Below are 24371 nucleotides of genomic sequence, written 5' to 3'. Positions count from 1 at the left end.
GGGAATTCAAAGAATATATTGGGGTTATAAATACCCTCATTTCTTGCTACTGCCATATAGTGCCAGTGTCTGACTGGTAATTCAAAGAATATATTGGGGTTACGTGCACCCACAATTTTTACTACTGGTATACAGTGCCATTGTCTGACTGGGAATTCAAAGAATATATTGGGAATACAAATACCCTCATTTCTTGCTACTGCCATATAGTGCCAGTGTCTGACTGGGAATTCAAAGAATATATTGGGGTTACGTGCACCCACAATTTTTACTACTGGTATACAGTGCCATTGTCTGACTGGGAATTCAAAGAATATATTGGGGTTATAAATACCCTCTTTTCTTGCTACTGCCATATAGTGCCAGTTTCTGACTGGTAATTCAAAGAATATATTGGGGTTACGTGCACCCACAATTTTTACTACTGGTATACAGTGCCATTGTCTGACTGGGAATTCAAAGAGTATATTGGGAATACAAATACCCTCATTTCTTGCTACTGCCATATAGTGCCAGTTTCTGACTGGTAATTCAAAGAATATATTGGGGTTACGTGCACCCACAATTTTTACTACTGGTATACAGTGCCATTGTCTGACTGGGAATTCAAAGAATATATTGGGGTTATAAATACCCTCATTTCTTGCTACTGCCATATAGTGCCAGTTTCTGACTGGTAATTCAAAGAATATATTGGGGTTACGTGCACCCACAATTTTTACTACTGGTATACAGTGCCATTGTCTGACTGGGAATTCAAAGAGTATATTGGGAATACAAATACCCTCATTTCTTGCTACTGCCATATAGTGCCAGTGTCTGACTGGGAATTCAAAGAATATATTGGGGTTACGTGCACCCACAATTTTTACTACTGGTATACAGTGCCATTGTCTGACTGGGAATTCAAAGAATATATTGGGGTTATAAATACCCTCATTTCTTGCTACTGCCATATAGTGCCAGTTTCTGACTGGTAATTCAAAGAATATATTGGGGTTACGTGCACCCACAATTTTTACTACTGGTATACAGTGCCATTGTCTGACTGGGAATTCAAAGAGTATATTGGGAATACAAATACCCTCATTTCTTGCTACTGCCATATAGTGCCAGTGTCTGACTGGGAATTCAAAGAATATATTGGGGTTACGTGCACCCACAATTTTTACTACTGGTATACAGTGCCATTGTCTGACTGGGAATTCAAAGAATATATTGGGGTTATAAATACCCTCATTTCTTGCTACTGCCATATAGTGCCAGTTTCTGACTGGTAATTCAAAGAATATATTGGGGTTACGTGCACCCACAATTTTTACTACTGGTATACAGTGCCATTGTCTGACTGGGAATTCAAAGAGTATATTGGGAATACAAATACCCTCATTTCTTGCTACTGCCATATAGTGCCAGTTTCTGACTGGTAATTCAAAGAATATATTGGGGTTACGTGCACCCACAATTTTTACTACTGGTATACAGTGCCATTGTCTGACTGGGAATTCAAAGAATATATTGGGGTTATAAATACCCTCATTTCTTGCTACTGCCATATAGTGCCAGTTTCTGACTGGTAATTCAAAGAATATATTGGGGTTACGTGCACCCACAATTTTTACTACTGGTATACAGTGCCATTGTCTGACTGGGAATTCAAAGAGTATATTGGGAATACAAATACCCTCATTTCTTGCTACTGCCATATAGTGCCAGTTTCTGACTGGTAATTCAAAGAATATATTGGGGTTACGTGCACCCACAATTTTTACTACTGGTATACAGTGCCATTGTCTGACTGGGAATTCAAAGAATATATTGGGGTTATAAATACCCTCATTTCTTGCTACTGCCATATAGTGCCAGTTTCTGACTGGTAATTCAAAGAATATATTGGGGTTACGTGCACCCACAATTTTTACTACTGGTATACAGTGCCATTGTCTGACTGGGAATTCAAAGAGTATATTGGGAATACAAATACCCTCATTTCTTGCTACTGCCATATAGTGCCAGTGTCTGACTGGGAATTCAAAGAATATATTGGGGTTACGTGCACCCACAATTTTTACTACTGGTATACAGTGCCATTGTCTGACTGGGAATTCAAAGAATATATTGGGGTTATAAATACCCTCATTTCTTGCTACTGCCATATAGTGCCAGTTTCTGACTGGTAATTCAAAGAATATATTGGGGTTACGTGCACCCACAATTTTTACTACTGGTATACAGTGCCATTGTCTGACTGGGAATTCAAAGAGTATATTGGGAATACAAATACCCTCATTTCTTGCTACTGCCATATAGTGCCAGTTTCTGACTGGTAATTCAAAGAATATATTGGGGTTACGTGCACCCACAATTTTTACTACTGGTATACAGTGCCATTGTCTGACTGGGAATTCAAAGAATATATTGGGGTTATAAATACCCTCATTTCTTGCTACTGCCATATAGTGCCAGTTTCTGACTGGTAATTCAAAGAATATATTGGGGTTACGTGCACCCACAATTTTTACTACTGGTATACAGTGCCATTGTCTGACTGGGAATTCAAAGAGTATATTGGGAATACAAATACCCTCATTTCTTGCTACTGCCATATAGTGCCAGTGTCTGACTGGGAATTCAAAGAATATATTGGGGTTACGTGCACCCACAATTTTTACTACTGGTATACAGTGCCATTGTCTGACTGGGAATTCAAAGAGTATATTGGGAATACAAATACCCTCATTTCTTGCTACTGCCATATAGTGCCAGTGTCTGACTGGGAATTCAAAGAATATATTGGGGTTACGTGCACCCACAATTTTTACTACTGGTATACAGTGCCAATTTCTAACTAGGAATTCAAAATGCGCAAGGCTCCCGGAAAGGGACGTGGACGAGGCCGTGGGCGAGGTCGGGGGAATGGTTCTGGGGAGCAAGGTAGCAGTGAAGCCACAGGGCGTCCCGTGCCTACTCCTGTGGGGCAGCAAGCATTGCGCCACTCCACAGTGCCAGGGTTGCTTGCCACATTAACTAAACTGCAGGGTACAAACCTTAGTAGGCCCGAGAACCAGGAACAGGTCTTGCAATGGCTGTCAGAGAACGCTTACAGCACATTGTCCAGCAGCCAGTCAGACTCTGCCTCCTCTCCTCCTATTACCCAACAGTCTTGTCTTCCTTCCTCCCAAAATTCCGAAGCTTTACAGAACAATAACCCAAACTGTCCCTGCTCCCCAGAGCTGTTCTCCGCTCCTTTCATTGTCCCTCAACCTGCCTCTCCACGTCACGATTCCACGAACCTAACAGAGGAGCATCTGTGTCCAGATGCTCAAACACTAGAGTCTCCTCCATCTCCGTTCGATTTGGTGGTGGATGACCAGCAACCCACCCTCATCGACGATGATGTGACGCAGTTGCCGTCAGGGCATCCAGTTGACTGGCGCATTGTGCGGGAGGAGGAGATGAGACAGGAGTTGGAAGAGGAAGTGGTGGATGATGAGGACACTGACCCGACCTGGACAGGGGGGATGTCAAGCGGGGAAAGTAGTGTGGATGTTGAGGCAGGTGCAGCACCAAAAAGGGTAGCTAGAGGCAGAGGCAGAGGTCAGCAGCTTAGGCGAAGCCAGGCCACACCCGGAATCTCCCAAGATGTTCCAGTTCGTACCCAGCCCCGAAAAACTCCCACCTCGAGGGCACGTTTCTCGAAGGTGTGGAGTTTTTTCAAGGAATGCGCCGAGGACAGATATAGTGTTGTCTGCACAATTTGCCTCTCGAAATTGATTAGGGGCTCTGAGAAGAGCAACCTGTCCACCACTTCAATGCGCCGTCATTTGGAATCCAAGCACTGGAATCAGTGGCAGGCAGCAACGGCAGGACAAAGGCCGCCTGCCGTTCACGCCACTGCCACTGCCTCTGCCTCTGCCTCTGCCACTGCCACTGCTGACTGTGCTGGCGATGCACTCCAGAGGACGAGCCAGGACACCACTTCATCTGCCTCCGCCACTTTGTTGACTTCTACCTCATCCTCCCCTGGTCCTGTCTTATCTCCTTCTCCTGCACCATCAAAGGCACCATCAGGCGTTTCTTTACAACAACCCACCATCTCTCAGACATTGGAGCGGCGGCAGAAATACACTGCTAACCACCCACACGCGCAAGCCTTGAACGCCAACATCGCTAAACTGCTGGCCCAGGAGATGTTGGCGTTCCGGCTTGTTGAAACTCCCGCCTTCCTGGACCTGATGGCAACTGCGGCACCTCGCTATGCCGTCCCTAGCCGTCACTACTTCTCCCGGTGTGCCGTCCCCGCCTTGCACCAGCACGTGTCACTCAACATCAGGCGGGCCCTTAGTTCCGCGCTTTGCACAAAGGTCCACTTGACCACCGACGCGTGGACAAGTGCATGCGGACAGGGACGCTACATTTCACTGACGGCACACTGGGTGAATGTAGTTGAGGCTGGGACTGCTTCCCAAACTGGCCCGGTGTACCTCGTCTCCCCGCCTAACATTCCTGGCAGGGACACGAGAAGAACACCCCCCTCCTCCTCCTCCTCTACCGCCTCCTCCTCCGCCACCGCCTCCTCCTCCGCCACCGCCTCCTCCTCCGCTGTTAGATTGACCCCAGCTACGAGTTGGAAACGTTGCAGCACTGGCGTTGGTAGACGTCAGCAGGCTGTGCTGAAGCTGATCAGCTTGGGGGACAGACAGCACACTGCCTCCGAGGTGAGGGATGCCCTCCTCGATGAGACGGCAATATGGTTTGAGCCGCTGCACCTGGGCCCAGGCATGGTCGTTTGTGATAACGGCCGGAACCTGGTAGCAGCTCTGGAGCTTGCCGGACTCCAACATGTTCCATGCCTGGCCCACGTCTTCAACCTAGTGGTGCAACGTTTCCTAAAGAGCTACCCCAATGTTCCAGAGCTACTGGTGAAAGTGCGGCGCATGTGCGCCCACTTTCGCAAGTCGACAGTAGCCGCTGCTAGCTTAAAATCTCTCCAGCAACGCCTGCATGTGCCACAACACCGGCTTTTGTGCGACGTCCCCACACGCTGGAACTCAACGTTTCAGATGTTGAATAGAGTGGTTGAGCAGCAGAGACCTTTGATGGAATACCAGCTACAAAACCCTAGGGTGCCACAAAGTCAGCTGCCTCAGTTTCACATCCATGAGTGGCCATGGATGAGAGACCTTTGTGACATCCTACGGGTCTTTGAGGAGTCCACAAGGAGGGTGAGCTCTGAGGATGCGATGGTGAGCCTTACAATCCCGCTCTTGTGTGTTCTGAGAGAATCCCTGATTGACATCAGGGATAACTCAGATCACACAGAGGAGTTAGGGATAGCATCCGATCCGTCACAGCTGGAGAGTAGGTCCACACATCTGTCCGCTTCACTGCGTTTAATGGAGGAGGAGGAGGAGGAGGAGGAGGAAGAAGAGTTGTCCGATGATGTGATGGTGATACAGGAGGCTTCCGGGCAACTTCGAATCGTCCCATTGTTGCAGCGCGGATGGGTAGACATGGAGGATGAGGAGGAAATGGAGATTGAACTTTCCGGTGGGGCCAGAGGAGTCATGCCAACTAACACTGTGGCAGACATGGCTGAGTTCATGTTGGGGTGCTTTACAACCGACAAGCGTATTGTCAAAATCATGGAGGACAACCAGTACTGGATCTTTGCTATCCTTGACCCCCGGTATAAAAACAACATCTCGTCTTTTATTCCGGTAGAGGGGAGGGCCAATCGCATCAATGCTTGCCACAGGCAATTGGTGCAGAATATGATGGAGATGTTTCCAGCATGTGACAGTGGCGGCAGGGAGGGCAGTTCCTCCAGTAGGCAACCAAGTTCTCACCGGTCCACACAAACGAGGGGCACACTGTCTAAGGTCTGGGACACCTTGATGGCACCCCCTCGCCAAAGTGCCGCCACGGAGGGTCCTAGTGTCACCAGGCGTGAGAAGTATAGGCGCATGTTGCGGGAATACCTTTCCGACCACAGCCCTGTCCTCTCCGACCCCTCTGCGCCCTACACGTATTGGGTGTCGAAGTTGGACCTGTGGCTTGAACTTGCCCTATATGCCTTGGAGGTGCTGTCCTGTCCTGCCGCCAGCGTCCTATCTGAGAGGGTGTTCAGTGCAGCCGGTGGCATCATCACTGACAAGCGCACCCGTCTGTCAGCTGAGAGTGCCGACCGGCTCACTTTGATAAAAATGAACCACCACTGGATAGAGCCTTCATTTTTGTGCCCACCTGTGTAAAGCACCCCAACATGAAACTCCATGTCTGTACTCAACCTCTCCAATTCCTCCGCATCCTCATACTCATCCACCATAAGCGTTGCACAATTCTGCTAATACTAGGCTCCCTCCAACATGATTTCCCCCAACTCTGCTGGTTAGAGGCTCCCTCCACCCTGATTTCCACCAACTCTGCTGGTTAGAGGCTCCCTCCACCCTGCTTTCCCACAACTCTGCTGGTTAGAGGCTCCTTCCACCATGAATTTGCCCAAACTGGGCTGTTTAGAGGCTCCCTCCACCATGAATTGGTCCAAACTGGGCTGGTTAGAGGCTCCCTCCACCATTAATTGGTCCAAACTGGGCTGGTTAGAGGCTCCCTCCACCATGAATTTGCCCAAACTGGGCTGTTTAGAGGCTCCCTCCACCATGAATTTGCCCAAACTGGGCTGTTTAGAGGCTCCCTCCACCATGAATTGGTCCAAACTGGGTTTTTTAGAGGCTCCCTCCACCATGAATTGGTCCAAACTGGGGTGGTTAGAGGCTCCCTCCACCATTAATTGGTCCAAACTGGGCTGGTTAGAGGCTCCCTCCACCATGAATTGGTCCAAACTGGGCTGGTTAGAGGCTCCCTCCACCATGAATTGGTCCAAACTGGGGTGGTTAGAGGCTCCCTCCACCATTAATTGGTCCAAACTGGGCTGGTTAGAGGCTCCCTCCACCATTAATTGGTCCAAACTGGGCTGGTTAGAGGCTCCCTCCACCATGAATTTGCCCAAACTGGGCTGTTTAGAGGCTCCCTCCACCATTAATTGGTCCAAACTGGGCTGGTTAGAGGCTCCCTCCACAATTAATTGGTCCAAACTGGGCTAATTAGAGGCTCCCTCCACCATGAATTGGTCCAAACTGGGTTTTTTAGAGGCTCCCTCCACCATGAATTTGCCCAAACTGGGCTGTTTAGAGGCTCCCTCCACCATGAATTGGTCCAAACTGGGCTGGTTAGAGGCTCCCTCCACCATGAATTTCCCAAAACTTGGCTGTTTAGAGGCTCCCTCCACCATTAATTGGTCCAAACTGGGCTGGTTAGAGGCTCCCTCCACCATGAATTGGTCCAAACTGGGGTTTTTAGAGGCTCCCTCCACCATGAATTGGTCCAAACTTGGCTGTTTAGAGGCTCCCTCCACCATGAATTGGTCCAAACTGGGGTGGTTAGAGGCTCCCTCCACCATTAATTGGTCCAAACTGGGCTGGTTAGAGGCTCCCTCCACCATTAATTGGTCCAAACTGGGCTGGTTAGAGGCTCCCTCCACCATGAATTTGCCCAAACTGGGCTGTTTAGAGGCTCCCTCCACCATGAATTTGCCCAAACTGGGCTGGTTAGAGGCTCCCTCCACCATGAATTGGTCCAAACGGGTTTTTAGAGGCTCCCTTCACCATGAATTGGTCCAAACTTGGCTGTTTAGAGGCTCCCTCCACCATGAATTGGTCCAAACTGGGCTGGTTAGAGGCTCCCTCCACCATTAATTGGTCCAAACTGGGCTGGTTAGAGGCTCCCTCCACCATGAATTTGCCCAAACTGGGCTGTTTAGAGGCTCCCTCCACCATGAATTTGCCCAAACTGGGCTGTTTAGAGGCTCCCTCCACCATGAATTGGTCCAAACTGGGTTTTTTAGAGGCTCCCTCCACCATGAATTGGTCCAAACTGGGGTGGTTAGAGGCTCCCTCCACCATTAATTGGTCCAAACTGGGCTGGTTAGAGGCTCCCTCCACCATGAATTGGTCCAAACTGGGCTGGTTAGAGGCTCCCTCCACCATGAATTGGTCCAAACTGGGGTGGTTAGAGGCTCCCTCCACCATTAATTGGTCCAAACTGGGCTGGTTAGAGGCTCCCTCCACCATTAATTGGTCCAAACTGGGCTGGTTAGAGGCTCCCTCCACCATGAATTTGCCCAAACTGGGCTGTTTAGAGGCTCCCTCCACCATTAATTGGTCCAAACTGGGCTGGTTAGAGGCTCCCTCCACAATTAATTGGTCCAAACTGGGCTAATTAGAGGCTCCCTCCACCATGAATTGGTCCAAACTGGGTTTTTTAGAGGCTCCCTCCACCATGAATTGGTCCAAACTGGGCTGGTTAGAGGCTCCCTCCACCATGAATTTCCCAAAACTTGGCTGTTTAGAGGCTCCCTCCACCATTAATTGGTCCAAACTGGGCTGGTTAGAGGCTCCCTCCACCATGAATTGGTCCAAACTGGGGTTTTTAGAGGCTCCCTCCACCATGAATTGGTCCAAACTTGGCTGTTTAGAGGCTCCCTCCACCATGAATTGGTCCAAACTGGGGTGGTTAGAGGCTCCCTCCACCATTAATTGGTCCAAACTGGGCTGGTTAGAGGCTCCCTCCACCATTAATTGGTCCAAACTGGGCTGGTTAGAGGCTCCCTCCACCATGAATTTGCCCAAACTGGGCTGTTTAGAGGCTCCCTCCACCATGAATTTGCCCAAACTGGGCTGGTTAGAGGCTCCCTCCACCATGAATTGGTCCAAACGGGTTTTTAGAGGCTCCCTTCACCATGAATTGGTCCAAACTTGGCTGTTTAGAGGCTCCCTCCACCATGAATTGGTCCAAACTGGGGTGGTTAGAGGCTCCCTCCACCATTAATTGGTCCAAACTGGGCTGGTTAGAGGCTCCCTCCACCATTAATTGGTCCAAACTGGGCTGGTTAGAGGCTCCCTCCACCATGAATTTGCCCAAACTGGGCTGTTTAGAGGCTCCCTCCACCATGAATTTGCCCAAACTGGGCTGGTTAGAGGCTCCCTCCACCATGAATTGGTCCAAACGGGTTTTTAGAGGCTCCCTTCACCATGAATTGGTCCAAACTTGGCTGTTTAGAGGCTCCCTCCACCATGAATTGGTCCAAACTGGGGTGGTTAGAGGCTCCCTCCACCATTAATTGGTCCAAACTGGGCTGGTTAGAGGCTCCCTCCACCATTAATTGGTCCAAACTGGGCTGGTTAGAGGCTCCCTCCACCATGAATTGGTCCAAACTGGGGTTTTTAGAGGCTCCCTCCACCATGAATTGGTCCAAACTTGGCTGTTTAGAGGCTCCCTCCACCATTAATTGGTCCAAACTGGGCTGGTTAGAGGCTCCCTCCACCATGAATTGGTCCAAACTGGGTTTTTTAGAGGCTCCCTCCACCATGAATTTGCCCAAACTGGGCTGTTTAGAGGCTCCCTCCACCATGAATTGGTCCAAACTGGGTTTTTTAGAGGCTCCCTCCACCATGAATTGGTCCAAACTGGGCTGGTTAGAGGCTCCCTCCACCATGAATTGGTCCAAACTGGGGTGGTTAGAGGCTCCCTCCACCATTAATTGGTCCAAACTGGGCTGGTTAGAGGCTCCCTCCACCATTAATTGGTCCAAACTGGGCTGGTTAGAGGCTCCCTCCACCATGAATTTGCCCAAACTGGGCTGTTTAGAGGCTCCCTCCACCATTAATTGGTCCAAACTGGGCTGGTTAGAGGCTCCCTCCACAATTAATTGGTCCAAACTGGGCTAATTAGAGGCTCCCTCCACCATGAATTGGTCCAAACTGGGTTTTTTAGAGGCTCCCTCCACCATGAATTTGCCCAAACTGGGCTGTTTAGAGGCTCCCTCCACCATGAATTGGTCCAAACTGGGCTGGTTAGAGGCTCCCTCCACCATGAATTTCCCAAAACTTGGCTGTTTAGAGGCTCCCTCCACCATTAATTGGTCCAAACTGGGCTGGTTAGAGGCTCCCTCCACCATGAATTGGTCCAAACTGGGCTGGTTAGAGGCTCCCTCCACCATTAATTGGTCCAAACTGGGCTGGTTAGAGGCTCCCTCCACCATGAATTTGCCCAAACTGGGCTGGTTAGAGGCTCCCTCCACCATGAATTGGTCCAAACTGGGTTTTTTAGAGGCTCCCTCCACCATGAATTTGCCCAAACTGGGCTGGTTAGAGGCTCCCTCCACCATGAATTGGTCCAAACTGGGCTGGTTAGAGGCTCCCTCCACCATGAATTTGCCCAAACTGGGCTGTTTAGAGGCTCCCTCCACCATTAATTGGTCCAAACTGGGCTGGTTAGAGGCTCCCTCCACCATGAATTTGCCCAAACTGGGCTGTTTAGAGGCTCCCTCCACCATGAATTGGTCCAAACTGGGTTTTTTAGAGGCTCCCTCCACCATGAATTGGTCCAAACTGGGCTGGTTAGAGGCTCCCTCCACCATGAATTTCCCAAAACTTGGCTGTTTAGAGGCTCCCTCCACCATGAATTGGTCCAAACTGGGCTGGTTAGAGGCTCCCTCCACCATGAATTTCCCAAAACTTGGCTGTTTAGAGGCTCCCTCCACCATGAATTGGTCCAAACTGGGCTGGTTAGAGGCTCCCTCCACCATTAATTGGTCCAAACTGGGCTGGTTAGAGGCTCCCTCCACCATGAATTGGTCCAAACTGGGTTTTTTAGAGGCTCCCTCCACCATGAATTTGCCCAAACTGGGCTGTTTAGAGGCTCCCTCCACCATGAATTGGTTCAAACTGGGCTGGTTAGAGGCTCCCTCCACCATTAATTGGTCCAAACTGGGCTGGTTAGAGGCTCCCTCCACCATTAATTGGTCCAAACTGGGCTGGTTAGAGGCTCCCTCCACCATGAATTTGCCCAAACTGGGCTGGTTAGAGGCTCCCTCCACCATGAATTGGTCCAAACTGGGTTTTTTAGAGGCTCCCTCCACCATGAATTTGCCCAAACTGGGCTGGTTAGAGGCTCCCTCCACCATGAATTGGTCCAAACTGGGGTTTTTAGAGGCTCCCTCCACCATGAATTTGCCCAAACTGGGGTGTTTAGAGGCTCCCTCCACCATGAATTTGCCCAAACTCTGCTGGTTAGAGGCTCAATCCACCCTGATTTTCAAAACAAATGTTGGTGCCAACCTCAACTTACTACAAGGGCCAAATTCACTGCTGGTGACAAGCTCTCCTCACTGCAAGTGCCAAATACACATGTTTCAAGGTGTTTTCCTACTGTCAGAGAGGTGGTATTGAGTGTGTAAAGTGTGTAGTTGTTAGGCTGTGATGTTGGGGTAATAGAGGGTCTTTGGTGTGTTAGATGCCCCCAGACATGCTTCCCCTGCTGTCCCAGTGTCATTCCAGAGGTGTTGGCATCATTTCCTGGGGTGTCATAGTGGACTTGGTGACCCTCCAGACACGGATTTGGGTTTCCCCCTTAACGAGTATCTGTTCCCCATAGACTATAATGGGGTTCGAAACCCGTTCGAACACACGAACATTGAGCGGCTGTTCGAATCGAATTTCGAACCTCGAACATTTTAGTGTTCGCTCATCTCTACTTCAGACCGAAGGTAAGTGAATTTCTTGACAGCTGTCAGAGTGTGTGTGTGGGCAATAAGGAACATTATACTGTACATGTGGGGGGAGGGGCATTAATATGAGTGAGGGAACTAATGGGAAATTATACTGTGGGGAACCCTAATGCCCCATTAGTGTTTCCCATGCGGCATAATGTAATGCTCCTTAGTTCCCGCCTACACCGTATAATGCCCCTTGATCCCCCCACCCAGTATAACTCTTAGTGTCATCCACCTAGTATATAACTACTGAGTGCTTCCAATAAATTATAATGCCATATTATTGAGACCACATATTACAATGCTCCATAGTGCTCCCCACCTGTTATAATACCCTATTAATAATAATAATCAGTGTTGTGGCGATACCAATAGGACATAATACCATGTAGAAGCCACTAATGGAGCTTTGAGGTGTGTCGTATGGTCAGATGTGTATCATTGTCCCAAAAATATAGCAGATATTTCAGTAGGGTAGAAAACAAGAAGTAGAATAATTTTGGGTGTCCCAAAAGGAATGTAATGAAAAACAGATAAATCCCTTGGGTTGTCCCTGATTTCATCATATCATCTAGTAAGTTTTTTTTCTGCCATATCTTTGCCTTTAATTGAAAATAAAAAGTTTAAAGTAAACAATAATAATAACATTGTTTATGGAAATTGGCGAGAAATAGGAGAAAGCAGCACCTTTACATGAGCAGAGAAATATTTACACATTGGAAATAGATTTGCAGGATCCAGTTCCATAAGACTGAAGGCCTTTTTGTGAGCTATCAGATTGCAGGGGTAGATATCATTGTGGTTTATAGAACTGTTCAGCTGTTGTTCTAGAATATTTCTTTGCTTGATTAAATTGCTTTACTCTAAGTGTAATTACAGAAAGTTTCTTCAGCTATAAATGAGATCATGCAAACATCATTTAATCCCAGCTGACTGGCACATGATCAGCCACCAACATACTGGCATTGCTATTTTCTTTACAACCTGTCAATAGTTAGGTTGCCATGCCTGCAACCTCTCCAATTCTTATTTTCGTAGACATTATTATTTCATATAACACAATTTAATAAAATATATAATATATCATAATTTAATAGTCTTAATTTTATCAGATGGTAGTACCCAAATTACTTAAAGGCGTGTAACAAAATAAAAACAAAACATTTATACTCATCTTCCTCAGCCCTTTTGGGTATCCTCACCAACAATTTTGCCTTTTTTAGCACAAATTTCCGCACCAAACATGGTGTTGGTATTGGAGGAAGCAATGGCGTTTTTTGTTGGTATTATATGCCAATAGTGTAGCAGTGGTAAGTGGCACTACAAAATTTTAAGAGAAATTGTGCAGACTGTCAGCTTTCCTAGTTAAAAAGGGAAGAAGCTATATCAACATGGTGGTATTGGAAGAGGCAATGGGTTTATGTTTATTTATTATGCCAACCATGTTGCAGTGGACCTCAAAAGCACAGAATATATGTGCTCACTTTGGCAGCACATATACTAAAATTGGAACAGTACAGAGAAGATTAGCGTGGCCCCTGCACAAGGATGACATACAAATTCTTGAAGCTTTCCATATTTTTTATTTTAAATTAAATTTAAAAAAAAAAGAAAAACAGAATATAAAAAAAAAAAAAATTGTGACACTCTGGTAGACTGGCATTATTCTTGGTTTAAAAGTGAGTTGGCTTTAAAAACAAAAAAAAAGATTATCCCTTTCTGGGAGCACATGTCACAACAACTTGGTGTTGGAGAGGTGACAACTACAGAATTTGAAGAAAAACACAAATCAGCCAGTTGAAAAGTGAAGAAATTACTTTAAAAAAATCATAAATAAGCTCTTTATGGGTGCAGAGTCCATACAAACATAGCATTGAAAAAGTCACAGTGTGAGCAGATGGTGCACCAGTATAGCATTGTATTGAAAGAAACAAGGGTATTTTTCTTTAGATTGGGGGGGGGGTTAAATATAAATTTCATTATGCCTTCAGTGTGGCACCAATAGTATGGAATAAGAGAATATGACTGACCAGGCCACAGGAGATGTTTGACTTATATTGGCCGTAACTGTGGGAACATGAGTGACAGTGCAGTATGGAATTGAATGCAATGGAACAGGCTACAAGAGATTATGTGGTGCTGGCGAAAGTGCGGGAGCACCAGTGAAGAGGTCTGGGAGAAGGCACTTGCAAGCTGGGTATGCAGCTTATTCTAAAGCTGGGTATACAGCCTATTCTGATAACGCACAAATTTTGAAAGAAAAATTCCTTCATTATGGCTTTATAGTGAGGATCTAAAAGCACACAGATCCAGTACTTGTCCCTTTGGTTCATGCTAACAATACACTTGTTACTATGTAAACAATATAAGAGTTTACGTTCAGAATGAGCGGAGTGTAAAATCCATGTGCAGGCTCCCTAAGTGTGTTCATTGAGTCAGGGGCCTGCCATGGTTGGTCTTCTTTGACAAAGTGGTCATTGGCATCATCATCCCCAAACAAATAACTGTTAGCCTTGTTCCCTGGCTGTGAAATATCAAGTCCCTCCTATTCTAGGGGGTCTTTATTACAATTAGAAAGGTGTCTTTGTGATCACAAAATGTGGACGAAGTAAAAAATAATAATTAGTTCCAATGTGCAAATAATCTGCCAGGTGCACTGGGGATGAGGGCATCATCCACAAAAAAATGTTCACCCCCTGAACTAACAACTCTGCATATACTCCCGATCCCCAGGGGACGCTAAGTCCTACATTGGCTCTGCTCCAAGCAGTGATTGAAGCGAAGTTGTCAGGTGTATGCTGATTGGACATACACTCACTTACCTGGTCCTGGTAGGGCAATGAGCGAGTACTATTTAAAACGGCAGTTTCGAATAGCACGCGCCCATAGGAATGAATGGATGCAGCCAGCACGCAGGGGGTTAAGCGGCAGGACGCCGGCCCCGGCTGCGTGCCGGCCGCTCCCATTCATTCCTATGGGTGCGTGCTATTTGAAACTGCCGTTTCGAATAGTACTCGCTCATCTCTAGTCCTGGCAAATGAGTGAGGTATGGATAAGGTATTAAATAGACTGCATCCACACCACACATGCGGTCATGTATCAGTGCTAGCAGGGTGCGGAATACTTTCTGTTATGTTGCACTCCACAGTGCTAATCTATAAAATACAGAATCTTTATACTCGTAAGACATATCTGATGAAACACAATGATAGAATCCTCATTAGGAACACATTTATCTTAGAGATGACTATTCTGGAAGAGTGGGCGTAATAGTTTCACTGTTTCACTATTCTAGCACTGGAGAATAGGAGTATACGCATGGAGACTAAAGTTTCTTCTTGTGTCAGTCCAGGGGGTGAAAAAAAATTGTAGATGATGGAATGCAAGATAAAAGAAAGAAGAGCCACTTATAAGCCTGACGCCTGGATGCCTGCCTCAAAATAATTGGTTACAGAGACATTTTGGACCTAAAAAATTCTCCTTAACAGATTACTAATTTAGCATTAAAAATATTGTAATGATAGAAAATAGATCTTTATTTGTTCATGTACAAGATCCATTGGATTACAAATACAAGCGTGACATGGTGTCGTGCATAGTTACAGCCTTGTTATGTAAGCAGGGTGTTAAAGTCCTGCAAGTGCCTGTGATCGAGCTATTACACATTAAATATAGTCAAAACTTTGCGCTTAAAGCTATGCAAAAACAGCACATTTTCTGCAACGAAAGCATGTTTATTCATGACTTTATGCATTAAGTTGCCTTTTTTGGTATTACATTCTTTGGATTTTTTACATACCTTAAACCCATCAAGTTTTACACAGGCATTGCTATGCTTCTTTTAAATGCTTACATTTTAATACATGATTGACTTACTGACACTAAGCTCAAATTTTGCAGTCAGTCAACATTAGGTGAACATAGTCCTTAAGGCAGAAAACCATGAACATGTGTCTTCATAACAAAGTGACTGGAGCAAGAGCCGATTGTTGATACTGGAAAAACAACAGGCTCAGAAAAATGAGAAAGTGTGCAGGCCCAAGCATGAACTGTAAAGCTGACATACAGCCAACTCACTGTGTTATAAGTGCGGCTACGAGTAGGTATATGACATAACCAAACTGGCTGAAAATATTAACATTAGTTTTAGAAATAAGAATTAGATTTAGTAATACTGCATGTATAATGTATATATTACTTGGTCATTTGGTCAGTTTTGTCTTGAATTCCCTATTTACGTTTTAGTCTTAACTGTTTAACTTCATGTGCTATAAATGTGATAGTCATAGACATAGTTTCCCCTTATTACTTCTGTAGCGGATGACCACCTTTCGTATACAAGTCTTCTCTGTTGAACTGTGTTAGCCTCTCATAGATTGTAAGCTCTTGCGAGCAGGGCCCTCAGTCCCATTGTGTGAAATGACTTTCTTTGTAATGTATCTTTCTTTCTGTATTCGAACCCTACATATTGTACAGCGCTTCAGAATATGTTGGCGCTATATAAATAAAATGTATTATTATTATTATTATTATTATTAGCCCTCCCTCTTGGGATACCTTACTGTATAGTCGTAATCCCAGACTTGTGCAGGAAAGTAATATTTTTGTTCACACGAGCAATACAATGGTAATGGTAGAACATTTGTGCAAAGATGTACTGTATACATATATGGGGCATAAGTAATGTATGCGGTCTCCAAGCAAGTGTCCTTTAGCTGCAGCCAAAAAGCACAGCGGAAAAGACCGCAGCGGAAACTCATCACGACTTTTTACATATCACTTTTCACAGAAAACCTGCAGTATTTTCTTCTACCAATTTTATGTCCCTGTTATACCTACAACGAAACTGCCAGCACTTCTGTAGGTATAATTGACATGCTGTGATTTACAGAAATGGGGCATTATTGAAATTGCAGCATTTCCGGTGCAGATATTTTTCTACAGTGTGTGGGTGGGAATAGCTATAATACAAACCACTTTACAGGTACCCTAATATGCACCTAATTTCTGCTGCATTCAAAACGTCTCATATTTGAAACGTGGAGCCCCAGTCTTAAAAAGTCTTACTTAGCCATGAAGATCAATAGTTCAGACATTTGCCCGCAATCTAATAGATAGTAAAAACAGAGACAGCAAACCAGGAGAGCCATTCACAGGGTGAATTGATTACAATAGATCCATAAAAAAGTGGGAGATGTCTTTACAAGATTGGGTTTACAAAATATGGCACATCTAAATATATTTAGACCCCCTATGATACTATTAGATGATCTAACACTCTATTCCTGTATAAATATGCTTGCCTTCAGATATTGTGTTATATAGCCTGATGAAGAGATCATTTTAGCAATCCCGAAAGCTCGCAATATGTCATCATTTTTAATTAGCCATTAATAAAGGTATCAACTACTGAAGACTCATCAAAAATGTTTTATTTTTTTTTTATATTTACTAGAGATGAGCGAGTACTATTCGATCGAGTAGGTATTTGATCGAATACTACGGTATTTGAAATACTCGTACTTGATCGAGTACCACTCGCTATTCGAATGGAAAAAGTTTGATGCAGAACCAGCATTGATTGGCTGAATGCTATACAGTCGGCCAATCAACGCTGGTTCTTCTCCTACCTTTAGAAGTCTTCTCCGTGCAGCGTCTTCCGGCTCTGAATTCACTCTGCCAGGCATCGGGCCTGGACAGAGCCGACTGCGCATGTCCGCTTGTAGTGTGGGCATGTGCAGTCGACTCTGCCCAGGCCCGATGCCTGGCAGAGTGAATTCAGAGCCGGAAGATGCCACGGGGACGCTGCACGGAGAAGACTTCTCGGAGGATCCAGCCCGACCCTCACTCGTGGACTTGGTAAGTGTAATTTGATCGAACGTTGCCAACCCCTAAAATGAGCATTTTCCCCCCATAGAGTATAATAGGATTCGATATTTGATTCGAGTAGTCGAATATTGAGGGGCTACTCGAAACGAATCTCGAACATTTTACTGTTCGCTCATCTCTAATATTTACTATTAGATGATGACATATGAGCGGAGGACATTATACAGTCATGGTTTAATTGTTGGATACCCCTGAAATTTTTCCAGAAAATGAAGTATTTCTACCAGAAAATTATTGCAATTACACGTTTTCTTCTACAAATGTTTATTTCCTTTGTGTGTATTGGAACAACATAAAAACAAAGGAAAAAAAGCTAAAATTATACAATTTCACACAAAATTCCAATAATGGGCTGGACAAAATTACTGGCATCTTTAATATTTGGTTACATACCCTTTGGAAAAAATAGCTGAAGTCAATCGCTTCCTATAACCATCATCAAGCTTCTTATACCTCTTAACTAGAATTTTGGACCACTCTTTTGCAAACTGCTCCAGGTCTCTCATATTTGAAGGGTGTCTTCTACCAGCAGCAATTATAAGATCTCTCCACAGGTTGTCAATGGGATTTAGATCCAGCCCCATCGCTGGCCACTTCAGAATTCTCCAGTGCTTTTTTCCATCCATTTACATGTGCTTGTGTTTAGGTTCATTGTACTGCTGGAAAACCCATGACCTCAGATGCAAATCCAGATTCCTGATACTGCATTGAGACCCAAAATCTGTTGGCAATCTTTAGATTTCATGATGCCTTACACACAGTTAGTCAAGGCACCCGGTGCCAGAGGGAGCAAACAACCTCAAAACATCTTTGAACCTCCATCATATTTGACTGTTGGAACTGTGTTCTTTTCTTTGTAGGCCTCATTCAATTTTTGGCAAAAAGTAGAATGATGTGTTTTACCAGAAATCTTTATCTTGGTCTCATCTGTCCACAAGACATTTTTGAGAAGGCTTAATTACATACATTTTGACTGTAAACTGCAGTCAATTTTTTTTATGTCTCTGTGTCAGCAGTGGGGTCCTTCTAAGTCTCCTGCCATAGTGTTTCATTTCATTCAAATGTCGATGGATAGTTTGTGCTGACACTGATGCACCCTGAGCCTGCAGGACAGCTTCTTATTCACCATTCGAACTATCTTGTGTTGCAATCTTAGACCCTTCTCTCCAAGTCCTGGAAGATTAGCTTCACTGCCACTGGGTTGTAAATTTCTTGATTATGTTGCGCACCGTGGACAAAGGAATATCAAAATCTCTGGACTTGTAACTTTGAGATATTTTTCAATAATTTTAGTTCTCAAGTTCTCAGACAGTTCTCTTCTACTCTTTCTGTTCTCCATGTTTAGTGCTGCACACACATAGGCACACAAAACAAAGATTGAGGCAAAATCTCTTTATCTGGTTTCAGGACTAATTTTTATATTGCGCGCACCTATTACTTGCCACAGGTGAGTTTGAAAAAGCTTTTGCTTAAAACAAAGTTATTTACCCACAATTTTAAAAAGGTGCCACAATTTTGAGGGGCCCATTTTTAGATATTTGAATGAAATTATGTCCAATTGCCTTTTTTTTCTCAGTATTTTTGTGTTATTCCAATACACACACATGAAATAAACGTGTAAAACAAAACGTGTAATTGCGATCATTTTCTGGGAGATATACTTCATTTTCTTGAAACATTTCAGGGGTAACAACACTTACACCATGACTGCTTAATCACTTTATATATAGAGCAGGGGTCTCAAACTTGCAGCCCGCGAGCCAACTGCGGCCCTCGGGACGAAAGTTTGCAGCCCCCGCGCAGCTCCCTGCATGTCCCGCTATAGTTATCTTTCAGCGGCACACTAAGACACACCTCCAATAGTCAGGTGACGTCCTTGAGTCTTAAACTTCAGCAGTACTAGCTTTCCAATGATCACCCATCGCTTTTATTGCTGTTATAACAGCAATAAAAGCGATGGATGATCAGTGGATGCCTAGGCAGAGTGAATTCCACCCGGAAGAGGACACGGGGACCCTGCGCCGGGAGAAGACTGCAGCGGAGCCAGAGACAGGTAAGTAACTTTTTTTTTATGTCTGTATCTCCCCTCGATCTCAGATTATTATACTCTGGGGTCTGAAAATACCCCAAAATATAATAATTGTTCATGTGTGTTCATTATGGGGCATAATCCCGTGTGCAGGGGCCACAATGGGGTATAATACTGTGTGCAGGGGCCACTGAGGGACACAATAGAGCGTGCAGGAATGCGGCGTGGGGGGGGGGGCGGTCGATCAAGGTCTTCGGCGTCGGTCAGGAAGGGAGGGGGGCATGTCAAAAGTTCGCCATTCCTAGTTACGCCACTGAGCAGGATCCAGCCCGACCGTCACTCATGGACTTGGTAAGTATGATTTTATCGAATGTTGCCTACCCCTGAAACGAGCATTTCCCCCCATAGACTATAATGGGGTTCGAAATCCATTCGAACAGTCGAACAGTGTGCGGCTGTTCGAATCGGATTTCGAACCTCGGACATTTTAGTGTTCACTCATCTCTAATTAGTAACAGTAGTGTGAACTCCCCCTTACACATAGAATACCCTTATATAGCAACAATTCCATGGAATCTGCTACAGAGATGTCAATGGGCAATGTCTATAACATTAAACTGTATTTCACACAAAAATTTAAGGGCAGAACCGGGTAGTATAATCAGAACAACCACATTAGCCAAAAAAAGGCTAACTACTAGAGATGAGCGAACAGTGTTCTATCGAACTCATGTTCGATCGGATATTAGGCTGTTCGGCATGTTCGAATCGAATCGAACACCGCGTGGTAAAGTGCGCCATTACTCGATTCCCCTCCCACCTTCCCTGGCGCCTTTTTTGCTCCAATAACAGCGCAGGGTAGGTGGGACAGGAACTACGACACCGGTGACGTTGAGAAAAGTAGGCAAAACCCATTGGCTGCCGAAAACATGTGACCTCTAATTTAAAAGAACAGCGCCGCCCAGGTTCGCGTCATTCTGAGCTTGCAATTCACCGAGGACGGAGGTTTCCGTCCAGCTAGCTAGGGCTTAGATTCTGGGTAGGCAGGGACAGGCTAGGATAGGAAGGAGAAGACAACCACAACAGCTCTTGTAAGAGCTAAATTCCAGGGAGAAGCTTGTCAGTGTAACGTGGCACTGACGGGCTCAATCGCCGCAACCCAGCTTTCCCAGGATCCTGAATGGAATACACTGTCAGTGTATTCCCGTATACCCGATATATACCCCCGATACCCGTTCCAACGGTGTGCCCCCCCACCTTCACCCCAGAAATACCCTGCAAGTCCCCTAGCAATAGAATTGGGGCTATATACACCCACTATTTTTGCTACTGCCATATAGTGCCAGTTTCTGACTGGTAATTCAAAGAATATATTGGGGTTATAAATACCCTCATTTCTTGCTGCTGGTATATAGTGCCATTGTCTGACTGGGAATTCAAAGAATATATTGGGGTTACGTGCACCCACAATTTTTACTACTGGTATACAGTGCCATTGTCTGACTGGGAATTCAAAGAATATATTGGGAATACAAATACCCTCATTTCTTGCTACTGCCATATAGTGCCAGTTTCTGACTGGTAATTCAAAGAATATATTGGGGTTACGTGCACCCACAATTTTTACTACTGGTATACAGTGCCATTGTCTGACTGGGAATTCAAAGAATATATTGGGAATACAAATACCCTCATTTCTTGCTACTGCCATATAGTGCCAGTTTCTGACTGGTAATTCAAAGAATATATTGGGGTTACGTGCACCCACAATTTTTACTACTGGTATACAGTGCCATTGTCTGACTGGGAATTCAAAGAATATATTGGGGTTATAAATACCCTCATTTCTTGCTACTGCCATATAGTGCCAGTTTCTGACTGGTAATTCAAAGAATATATTGGGGTTACGTGCACCCACAATTTTTACTACTGGTATACAGTGCCATTGTCTGACTGGGAATTCAAAGAATATATTGGGAATACAAATACCCTCATTTCTTGCTACTGCCATATAGTGCCAGTTTCTGACTGGTAATTCAAAGAATATATTGGGGTTACGTGCACCCACAATTTTTACTACTGGTATACAGTGCCATTGTCTGACTGGGAATTCAAAGAATATATTGGGGTTATAAATACCCTCATTTCTTGCTACTGCCATATAGTGCCAGTTTCTGACTGGTAATTCAAAGAATATATTGGGGTTACGTGCACCCACAATTTTTACTACTGGTATACAGTGCCATTGTCTGACTGGGAATTCAAAGAATATATTGGGAATACAAATACCCTCATTTCTTGCTACTGCCATATAGTGCCAGTTTCTGACTGGTAATTCAAAGAATATATTGGGGTTACGTGCACCCACAATTTTTACTACTGGTATACAGTGCCATTGTCTGACTGGGAATTCAAAGAATATATTGGGAATACAAATACCCTCATTTCTTGCTACTGCCATATAGTGCCAGTTTCTGACTGGTAATTCAAAGAATATATTGGGGTTACGTGCACCCACAATTTTTACTACTGGTATACAGTGCCATTGTCTGACTGGGAATTCAAAGAATATATTGGGGTTATAAATACCCTCATTTCTTGCTACTGCCATATAGTGCCAGTTTCTGACTGGTAATTCAAAGAATATATTGGGGTTACGTGCACCCACAATTTTTACTACTGGTATACAGTGCCATTGTCTGACTGGGAATTCAAAGAATATATTGGGGTTATAAATACCCTCATTTCTTGCTACTGGTATATAGTGCCATTGTCTGACTGGGAATTCAAAGAATATATTGGGGTTACGTGCACCCACAATTTTTACTACTGGTATACAGTGCCATTGTCTGACTGGGAATTCAAAGAATATATTGGGAATACAAATACCCTCATTTCTTGCTACTGCCATATAGTGCCAGTTTCTGACTGGTAATTCAAAGAATATATTGGGGTTACGTGCACCCACAATTTTTACTACTGGTATACAGTGCCATTGTCTGACTGGGAATTCAAAGAATATATTGGGAATACAAATACCCTCATTTCTTGCTACTGCCATATAGTGCCAGTTTCTGACTGGTAATTCAAAGAATATATTGGGGTTACGTGCACCCACAATTTTTACTACTGGTATACAGTGCCATTGTCTGACTGGGAATTCAAAGAATATATTGGGGTTATAAATACCCTCATTTCTTGCTACTGCCATATAGTGCCAGTTTCTGACTGGTAATTCAAAGAATATATTGGGGTTACGTGCACCCACAATTTTTACTACTGGTATACAGTGCCATTGTCTGACTGGGAATTCAAAGAATATATTGGGGTTATAAATACCCTCATTTCTTGCTACTGGTATATAGTGCCATTGTCTGACTGGGAATTCAAAGAATATATTGGGGTTACGTGCACCCACAATTTTTACTACTGGTATACAGTGCCATTGTCTGACTGGGAATTCAAAGAATATATTGGGGTTATAAATACCCTCATTTCTTGCTACTGGTATATAGTTCCATTGTCTGACTGAGAATTCAAAGAATATATTGGGGTTACGTGCACCCACAATTTTTACTACTGGTATACAGTGCCATTGTCTGACTGGGAATTCAAAGAATATATTGGGGTTATAAATACCCTCATTTCTTGCTACTGCCATATAGTGCCAGTTTCTGACTGGTAATTCAAAGAATATATTGGGGTTACGTGCACCCACAATTTTTACTACTGGTATACAGTGCCAATTTCTAACTAGGAATTCAAAATGCGCAAGGCTCCCGGAAAGGGACGTGGACGAGGCCGTGGGCGAGGTCGGGGGAATGGTTCTGGGGAGCAAGGTAGCAGTGAAGCCACAGGGCGTCCCGTGCCTACTCCTGTGGGGCAGCAAGCATTGCGCCACTCCACAGTGCCAGGGTTGCTTGCCACATTAACTAAACTGCAGGGTACAAACCTTAGTAGGCCCGAGAACCAGGAACAGGTCTTGCAATGGCTGTCAGAGAACGCTTACAGCACATTGTCCAGCAGCCAGTCAGACTCTGCCTCCTCTCCTCCTATTACCCAACAGTCTTGTCTTCCTTCCTCCCAAAATTCCGAAGCTTTACAGAACAATAACCCAAACTGTCCCTGCTCCCCAGAGCTGTTCTCCGCTCCTTTCATTGTCCCTCAACCTGCCTCTCCACGTCACGATTCCACGAACCTAACAGAGGAGCATCTGTGTCCAGATGCTCAAACACTAGAGTCTCCTCCATCTCCGTTCGATTTGGTGGTGGATGACCAGCAACCCACCCTCATCGACGATGATGTGACGCAGTTGCCGTCAGGGCATCCAGTTGACCGGCGCATTGTGCGGGAGGAGGAGATGAGACAGGAGTTGGAAGAGGAAGTGGTGGATGATGAGGACACTGACCCGACCTGGACAGGGGGGATGTCAAGCGGGGAAAGTAGTGTGGATGTTGAGGCAGGTGCAGCACCAAAAAGGGTAGCTAGAGGCAGAGGCAGAGGTCAGCAGCTTAGGCGAAGCCAGGCCACACCCGGAATCTCCCAAGATGTTCCAGTTCGTACCCAGCCCCGAAAAACTCCCACCTCGAGGGCACGTTTCTCGAAGGTGTGGAGTTTTTTCAAGGAATGCGCCGAGGACAGATATAGTGTTGTCTGCACAATTTGCCTCTCGAAATTGATTAGGGGCTCTGAGAAGAGCAACCTGTCCACCACTTCAATGCGCCGTCATTTGGAGTCCAAGCACTGGAATCAGTGGAAGGCAGCAACGGCAGGACAAAGGCCGCCTGCCGTTCACGCCACTGCCACTGCCTCTGCCACTGCCTCTGCCACTGCCACTGCTGA

At 45.2% G+C, this 24371-nt stretch overlaps 1 non-coding gene across 1 annotated transcript; it reads left to right on the top strand.

Annotated features, from left to right (window-relative positions):
• Window positions 1-13087: 13087 nt before the first annotated feature.
• LOC142201680 (U6 spliceosomal RNA) lies at window positions 13088-13194 on the top strand. Its single transcript, XR_012715590.1, has one exon. It is a non-coding gene; the product is annotated as a U6 spliceosomal RNA (small nuclear RNA).
• The last annotated feature ends 11177 nt before the right edge of the window (window positions 13195-24371 follow it).

The sequence above is a fragment of the Leptodactylus fuscus genome, chromosome 4, assembly GCF_031893055.1.
Source record: "Leptodactylus fuscus isolate aLepFus1 chromosome 4, aLepFus1.hap2, whole genome shotgun sequence".
Taxonomy (NCBI): Eukaryota; Metazoa; Chordata; class Amphibia; order Anura; family Leptodactylidae; genus Leptodactylus; species Leptodactylus fuscus.
Note: the sequence above shows the minus strand (reverse complement) of the source record. Positions and strands in the feature narration are given on the sequence as shown.